Raw genomic sequence first — 8,061 nt, forward strand, 5'->3', positions numbered from 1 at the left:
CAGTGTCATCTCCAGCTTTGTTCTCAGGAGGACCCAGGTTCCTTCCCTTAAAATGCCCTCAGCCCTTGCTCAGCTCTTGGCCTGGGCTCGGAGCACAGGGGCTGTCATTTTCCCCAAGGGTTGGGGGTCCCTACCAGGGTGTTGCTGCTGTGCTGTGCCAAGTACTAGACTTCCATGGTAACCTCACTGAAGTCAGAGACCATTCCTGGTTCATTTTTTGTTTATAAGCATGTACCAGCCCCTTAAGGGGTAGGTCTTTAGGGGGATATCACATGCAAAGAGCCAGAGTCCCTCCTCTCAAAGGCCTGAACACAGAGGGCAGGGCTGTCATGAGCTACCACAAGGTAGTGCCGTTCAAATTCCCCAAAACCTTCCCAGAACAGCTGAAGGAATATTTATTTCCTTAGTAGAGCATAGCATGTCCCTCCCCTAACAGAAACATAAAGGAAGATATTTCAGGGGTCAGGGACAAAGTGGGGTTCCAATCGCATCAAATGGAAGGGGCGGGACAGAATGAGCTGGGGCCTGCAGCCTGGCTGAAGAGAACTCACCAGGGTTCCTTTTTGCTCCTAGTCAGGCTTTAACTAACTGAGGGGCTTCCAAGTCCCCGGGGTCTGGCCAGAGGGCCTGTGGGTTCCCATCCCCTCCGTTCAAGGGGTCACGTCTACCTAAAGAATCACCGAGATCCCGAGAGGCAGGACCACAGAGCAGGCTTCTTCCCTTCTCCTAAGGGGGCCTTCTTGGCCTGGGTTCCCAGGGGTCTCCCCTTTCCCTCTGGAGGAGCCCAACCCAGCTCCCTGCCCCCATCATAGCATTTTCCGAGCAGGTGGAAGATGCTATGGACAAGGAGCCACCTGGCTGCAGGAGCGGGGAAGCCCCAGTGCAGGTCCCTGGGGCTTCCATCTCTCCAGAGGGAAACAGTTGGCCGAGACGCCTGCTCCCCAGAAGCTTGGGCTCTGACTCTTGGCCGGGGCAGTGGGCAGCAGGCCTCAGGAGCTTGGGGTGAGGGGGCTTGAAGGGAGGGGGTCTAATCCCAGCTGCCTCGCTCTGGGTACTAACAGGCCACACCAGGGGCAGCCAAGATTGAGGGGGGGCACCACCACCTGCTTTTCCTTGTTTTGTTTTCAGGGCACTAATTACTGTGCTGAGCTCCGAGCTGCCTAATGAGGCCGTTTGGATTTCCTGTTGTTCTGGCTTCCCAAGACCCTTAAAGGGCCAGCATCGCGCTCGCCGTGGGCCTGGGTGGGATACCGACCACGCTGGTGAGAATGAGCACAGAAGGGCTCTTCCTAGGCTCAACCTGAATGCCAAGGGCAGTGGTGGGGGTCCGGTCTAATACTTCCGGGCTGCTCCCAAGCCCTCCAAGAGGGCCCGCTCAGAGGTGCTCAAGCCGGAAGCAGGAGCTTCAGAACTGTGTGGCCTGGTCAGAGCACAGGGTGAAGGGGAGGAGGAGGTAAGGAGGCCAGGGCCGAGGAGGAAAGGCTGGTGATGTCACCAGTGCCCAGACTGTGAGAACCACTGCAGCACCGGGCAGGAGGGAAACGCCATGACGTCCTGTTCAGCCCCCTACCCCCACCCTGGAAAATAAACACTTGTTGTCCAGGAGGCCAGCGCCACTTCCTAAGGGGCAGGCGGACCGGGCTAGTGGCCCAGAAACAGGGTTGAGCCCAGCTTTGAACAAAGGCCTTTGCCCAAGTTGGATGCAGAAAGGCCTGCAGGTCAGACACCCCCTAACTCAGCCCCTCTTTGGCACACCCTCCAACAGGGCTGGCAGGATGCACCCATCCTTCTGCACCTTAGGGCTCATCTTTGCACTTGGAGGAGCTGAGCATAGCTGGGTATGCCAGGGAGCCCCCTTCCAACGCTTGACGCAGGCTGCAGATGGGCTGGCAGGCAGGTGGGGGGGCGCCCATCTGCTTCCTGAGTCTCCCTCAGATTTGAGGCACAGCCTCAGCCCTAGACCTGTCCCAAGTGCCCCTCAGGCTGCCCCAGACTGTGGGTCCCCTGGGACCCAGGAGGCCTGGCCTGCAGCGCCCTCCCCCACAGACGGGGTGACGACATTGTTGTTCTTATACAGGGCCTTCCGCCTAGAGTTCCGGCTCCGCTAAATGGTGGGAATGAGGGTCCCAGGGACAAAGCCAGCCTGGTTCCCGCAGCCACCTCAGAATGGACGGAATCCCCATTGTGTGCGGGGCGTCTTGTGCCCGCCCTCCCCTTGCCCTAGCCGGACATGCCAACAAACAGCTCATTGAGCTCGGGGGAGGGGCCGGGAGACAACAATGTCCCCCAGAGGACCGGAGCAGTGAGCTCAGCTGGGGGTGGGGGTGCCATGGAGGCCGGAGGGCGATGATCTCAGCGTGGGGAGGGTTGGCCCTTTCGACAGGCTGACCAGAGCCTGGCCTCCCCATGAGGCTGAGAAGGGCTGGCCTCACCCTGGCTGCCCCACCCCCCAGGGCTGAGCTGGGAACAGACTGGCACTTCTCATGCTTAAATTGCCCCAGCCCAGGGCGCCAAGCAGGCGCAGCAGGGGGGGCGGGGGGCAGGACCCAGCAGAGCCACCTAGACCTAAGAGGCTGGTGGACCCTCCCTCTGGCAGTGCCATTCCAGAAGCCCCTCAGTGAGGCCCAGCCCAAACAGAGCCCTCCCATACCACCAGCCCACACGGACCAAGCAGGACTTTCAGATCAACAAGAGGATGCACTTTCTATAACCAGAACCATCTCAAGAACAGGGATCAACCTGGGGCGTAGAGGGTCCTGTCCCTGGAGGTATTCAAGCCCTGAACTATAGAATATGAGGTTTTCCAAGTGCCCGTGAGAGCTCACCTCACCCTGAGCCTCTAGACATGGGGCCCCCAGCTCATCCCTTACAGATACCTCTGAACTCCCTCCGTGGGTTACGGGTCTGCAGTTGGATGAACCCAAGCCTGAGCCAACCCTTTATCCTCTTCTGCCAAGTCTGGGCTGCCAGGCAGGGCCTTGGGCCTCTGAGAAAAAAGGGAGGAAGGGGGAGGACTGGCTGGGAGAGTGGCATGGCCAAAGCGGGCCCCATCTCAGTATAGGAGCCAGGGAGGCCCTAAGCGGGTCATTTTTGCAAGACTCTATCCGGAAAGCAGGGGTAAGCGGGGAGAACAGCTGCTGGCAAGGACAAATGAGCCTGTGCCAGCAGGTCATCATTCTCAGGTGCCCAGCCATCCCAGGGACAGACCCAGGCACCGGTGCACACCTGGCCACCAGCCACCGATGCCCCTGGTTGCCCCTGGCTTTCCTTCTGCACCTCCAGGCTCTAGACCACCCTGTAGGCCACAACCAGCGGGTGATTAATACCTTCCTCTGCTCAAAACCCAACCGGTTCCCTCAAGCCTATCAGTCCAGTCTGAATTCATCTGTCTAGTGCATCTCCATACCCTAGCTAGCTAACCTCATGTCCAACTCCCTGCACATATGAAGTCTACTCCAGCTGTACCTTCTTCATTTCCACCCTGATCCTTTTCCTCTCCCCATTCCCCCCTGCCAGGAATCCTCTCTTTTCTCTTTATCTAAGTTCTGCTCTATTTTCCAGGCCCAGGACAATCCCCCTCCCCCACAGAGCCTCCTTTGACCCTTGGGGCCCCAGTCACTCTCTGAACCCTCATTCTGTAAGTTGTTACACTCCTTTTATGAACCTTGATTTCATCTGCACATCCCATGAGCATCAGGAGTTGAATTCAATGTTCCCTTTGGCCTCACTGACCTTAGCCCAGTACTGGACGCATAATAGATCTCATCCACAACCGGTTGACCAATGAACCCAAACTCTGCGTATGCACATGGGCACACACACAGGCCTCAGGAAAACTAACCAGGTTGCACAGTGCCGTGCCCCAGGTGAAACATCTTTTGTCTGCACTCTCTTCTTGATTTCAGAGAGGAAGGGAGAGGGAGAGAGAGAGAGAAACATCAATGATGAGAGAGAATCACTGGTTGGCCACCTCCTGCATGCCCCCCCACCATGGATGGAACCCACAACCCGGGCATGTGCCCTTGACTGGAATCGAACCCGGGACCCTTCAGTCCGCAGGCCAACGCTCCATCCACCAAGCCAAACCAGCCAGGTCTGCATTCTCCTCTTTTGATGGCAACTTAATGGACTTGTCCCAGCTCTCCCCAGCTTCCTCCTTACTTGGAGAAAGGCTGTGGTAATGGGATAGGGAATTAAGCCACAGAGGAGAGAAGGGGACGCAAGAGAAAAGGGAGTTGGCCACAGGGCAACACAGGGATCTTAATGGCAGAATAGCTCCCAACAAAAGGAGTGTTCATGATGCCCAAGCAAGAGTCATGAGTCTAGGGTGAGTGGGTACAAAAGAGTGTTGAAACCTGTCTGTTTCTAAACGTATAGAGCTAGCTGAGGCTGCCTCCCTGGTGTTGGAGACCCTGAGTACTCATAGTTGCTCTGGAAATTCATTCTGGGCTGGACAGCTCCATAGGGCTTGTTTTTCTGAGAGTGGCAGCCAGAGGGCTCGGGCAGGAGAGGCAAAGGGGCCATTAGCTCACAGTGGCCTAAGGTTGTCTAAAAATCTCCCTGGGGCTGAGAGGAGGCCTAAGTCCTGGTGCCTCCCAGGTCTCTTTGGATTTCTTCTCTGGGGACTGTCTAGAGACACAAGGAGAAATTTCTAGGCTGGAGGTGCTTTGCTAATCATAGCAAAGCAAGTTACTCATTAGTAATCATCAACATGAAATCCTCATCAACTCCAGGGGAGAGTTCAACCTGGATTACCAACTGGGATATAAAGTTTAGACGCTGTCACAGGAAGTTCTCCCATATGTCTAACCTAAATCCTTCCTGCCACAATTGAAGCCTGTTTCCTCTCATTCTGACTTCGGTGGGAGAAGGAGACAGCCAGTCACCATCCCCTGCTTGAGACCCATTACCTACTTGACCACGGCAGTCAGATTCTTCCTCAGCCTTCTCCAGGGAACAGTGACCTGCCTGTTCAGGCAGCTGTTCACAGATTTGGCACCTGTCCCTGGTTTCTCTCTCTGCGTCTGAGAGTATTTGAAACACAGCACTTCCTGGTTCAGGCCTGACCCTTCCTTCCATGGCCCGAGTAACCCCCACTTCCAGATTCCTACAGCTGCAAAGACGGAGCAGTGTGACCACATCCCCTATCACTTCTTGCTTCAGGTCCTGGGTGGCACCTGGGGTCAGAGATCAGAGATTGTGTGAAGAAATGAGAGAGGTCAGCGTTTCTTCCAGATGAGTTGTTGCTCAGCGGAGGAAGGTGAAGGGCACGCAGGACCCAGGGACACCAAGGAGTCAGGGGCAATGCTGGGCCTGGATGCTAATGGAAAACCGGAAAAGGGGAATGAGGGCTGAGGGGGAGAGGGTGCTGGGAGAGCTTCCCATCCGTCAGAGTTGACAGAAAAGAGAGGTTTCGGGGACAGGTGAGCTGTACACTGGGGAGAGGGCATGGAGAGAGGACAGTGAGGCTAGCATCGCCAGGGCAGAGGATGAATGGGTGAGGAAACTTCTACAGGGGAAGAAGAATCTCTGGGTAGGGAAGCTGAGCCAAGATCTAGGACCACGGCTGCTAGAACCTTTGCTTTCAACTCAGGCTCTGCCATACCCACCCTGTCCTTCAGCTCAGGTTGGCAGAAGGTTCTCTTTTGGCCCCATCACTCTCAGAAATGCCTCTACCCTGTGCCCTCGGTTCTCTGGGCCTGTAAGCCCTCCTCAGAGTCCTCTTCTCTGTGCCCTGAGGGATCTGGGCAGGAGGGAAGGGCAGGCTAGAGCAAGGCCTGAGCTGAGGGTCTCCATGCAGAGGCCTCCCTGCACCTTCCCTCCCTTCCCCTAAGCCAGTGGTTCTCAACCTTCTGGCCCTTTAAATACAGTTCCTCATGTTGTGACCCAACCATAACATTATTTTCGTTGCTACTTCATAACTGTAACGTTGCTACTGTTATGAATCGTAATGTAAATATCTGATATGCAGGATGGTCTTAGGCGACCCCTGTGAAAGGGTCGTTCGACCGCCAAAGGGGTCTCGACCCACAGGTTGAGAACCGCTGCCCTAAGCCTCCCCGCTCCTTGGCTAGGGTGGGGACAGGAAGGAGCCAGGGAAGGGGAAACCAGGGGCTCTGGGAAAGTTGCTGTGGAGTCTGCCCTAAACCCCGGACTCCTCTGTGGCTGGAAATACCCGCTGTATAGCTCTTGGCCCTGGCCTTCCAGGCATCCCCTGGGTTTGGCAAATGAATCGGGGGCAGCTGCCAGGTCACCACCAGTGAGGCCCCTTGCCCCCAGCCAGCAGGTCTCCGCCCTGCCCCTCCTCTCTCTCCTTTCCTCCTGACCAGCACACAGGAGGCCTGGGAGGGCTTCCTTCCTACACCGTTAACAGGGGGCTCTCAGTTCAGGGGTCCTCAGCCTCTCCTCTCTTGAGCCCACTGTCTCTGCAGGCCAAAGCTGTTCTCATTGAGAAGAGAGGGCCCTGTCCACGTCAGTCACCACCTGCCCTGGAGTTTGGAGAAGACAAAGGAATTAGAGTATAGAGTTAGCCGAGGTCATCAGGCTCCTGGAAACCTGGGAGAGAGAAGGTGGGAGGCCTTCCTGGTCTCAGAAGGAGACGGAGGAGGCACTCTGACTCATGCGTAATGGTCTCACCCACTCAGACATCCTTTCTTTCTTTCTTTTTTTTTTTAAAAATATTTTTATTGATTTCAGAGAAGAAGAGAAAGGGAGAGAGATAGAAACATCAATGATGAGAGAGAAACATCAATCAGCTGCCTCCTGTATGCCCCCTACTGGGGATTGAGTCTGCAACCCGGGCATGTGCCCCAACTGGGAATCCAATCGTCATAGGTCAATGCTCAACCACTGAGCCACACAGGCTGGCCTCAGACATCCTTTCCGTAGTACATTTGGGTCATGAGCCATGGACCAATGGACAGGCCAGCCCAGTCTGTGTGCCCTCTTGGTGACTTGGGGAGGGCAGAGCCTCCTGAGTGGCCAGCAGCCTCAATGACCAGAGCAGTTCAGAAGTTGGTTTCTTCCTCCTACACACCTCTGCTCTGAAACACCACTGTGAAGGACAAGGGGTATCAGCTTGAGACCTACATTTGGCCCTGGCCAGAGTGTCATTTTTGGAAGGCCAAGGCCATGGGCAATTAGTTCTCCCAAACCTTATCTCTTCCCCAAACCCATTCTTTAAAAAAAAAAAGAAAAGAAAAGAAAAAGAAAAAAAATATGTATATATATTGGTTTCAGAGAGGAAGGGAGAGAAGGAGAGAGAGAGAGAAACATCAATGATGAGAGAGAATCATTAATTGGCTGCCTCCTGCACGCCCCCTACTGGAGATCAAGCCTGCAACCTGGGCATGTGCCCTCCACCGGAATCGAACCTGGGACCCTTCAGTCCACAGGCTGACGCTCTATCCACTGAGCCAAACCAATTAGGGCTCCAAGCCCATTCTTAAAGCTCCAGTCTTTCCTCTCCAGCCAAGAACCTTGTCACACCCTCTTCCCACAAGTCTCTCATACTTGAGGTTTTCCACATGGCCCATCTCCTTTCTATGCCCTTGGCTTTTCTCCCTCCCTCTCTCTCTCACCTTTTGCTCCTCTTGCCTCAGCCCTTATGACTATCTTCAGCTCTTCTTTTTCTTTCCTTTGCTGTCAGGGACCTCTCCTCTACTCCAAGTCTGCCCCTGGCTGTCAGGATGTCACCTGTGAAAAAGGAAATTAATGTGTTTTTTTTTTTGTGTGTGTGTGTGTGGGGGCGGGGGGTCCTGCAAATGCATAATCACCCTTCCAGGTCACTATCACTATGATCCTATTGTACAGATGAGAAAACGGAGGTGTAGAAGTAGAGTTGAAATACAAGCCCAAAATAAATGACTTTGGGGGCGGGGGTGGGGGGGAACAAGCCCAAGACCACATAGTTGGGAAGCGCCAAGGGCCAGGGCCACGCCATGCTGATGAACAGACTCATAGTAGGTTGGGGAGAGGCCTGCTCTTGCTCTGGCCAGAGTGTCATCGCACCTCAACCCTCCCCATCTCCACCATGAAGATTCTTCTTCAGGACTCAGTGTT

Source organism: Myotis lucifugus, unplaced genomic scaffold, assembly GCF_000147115.1.
Source record: "Myotis lucifugus unplaced genomic scaffold, Myoluc2.0 scaffold_109, whole genome shotgun sequence".
In the NCBI taxonomy this organism is placed as follows: Eukaryota; Metazoa; Chordata; class Mammalia; order Chiroptera; family Vespertilionidae; genus Myotis; species Myotis lucifugus.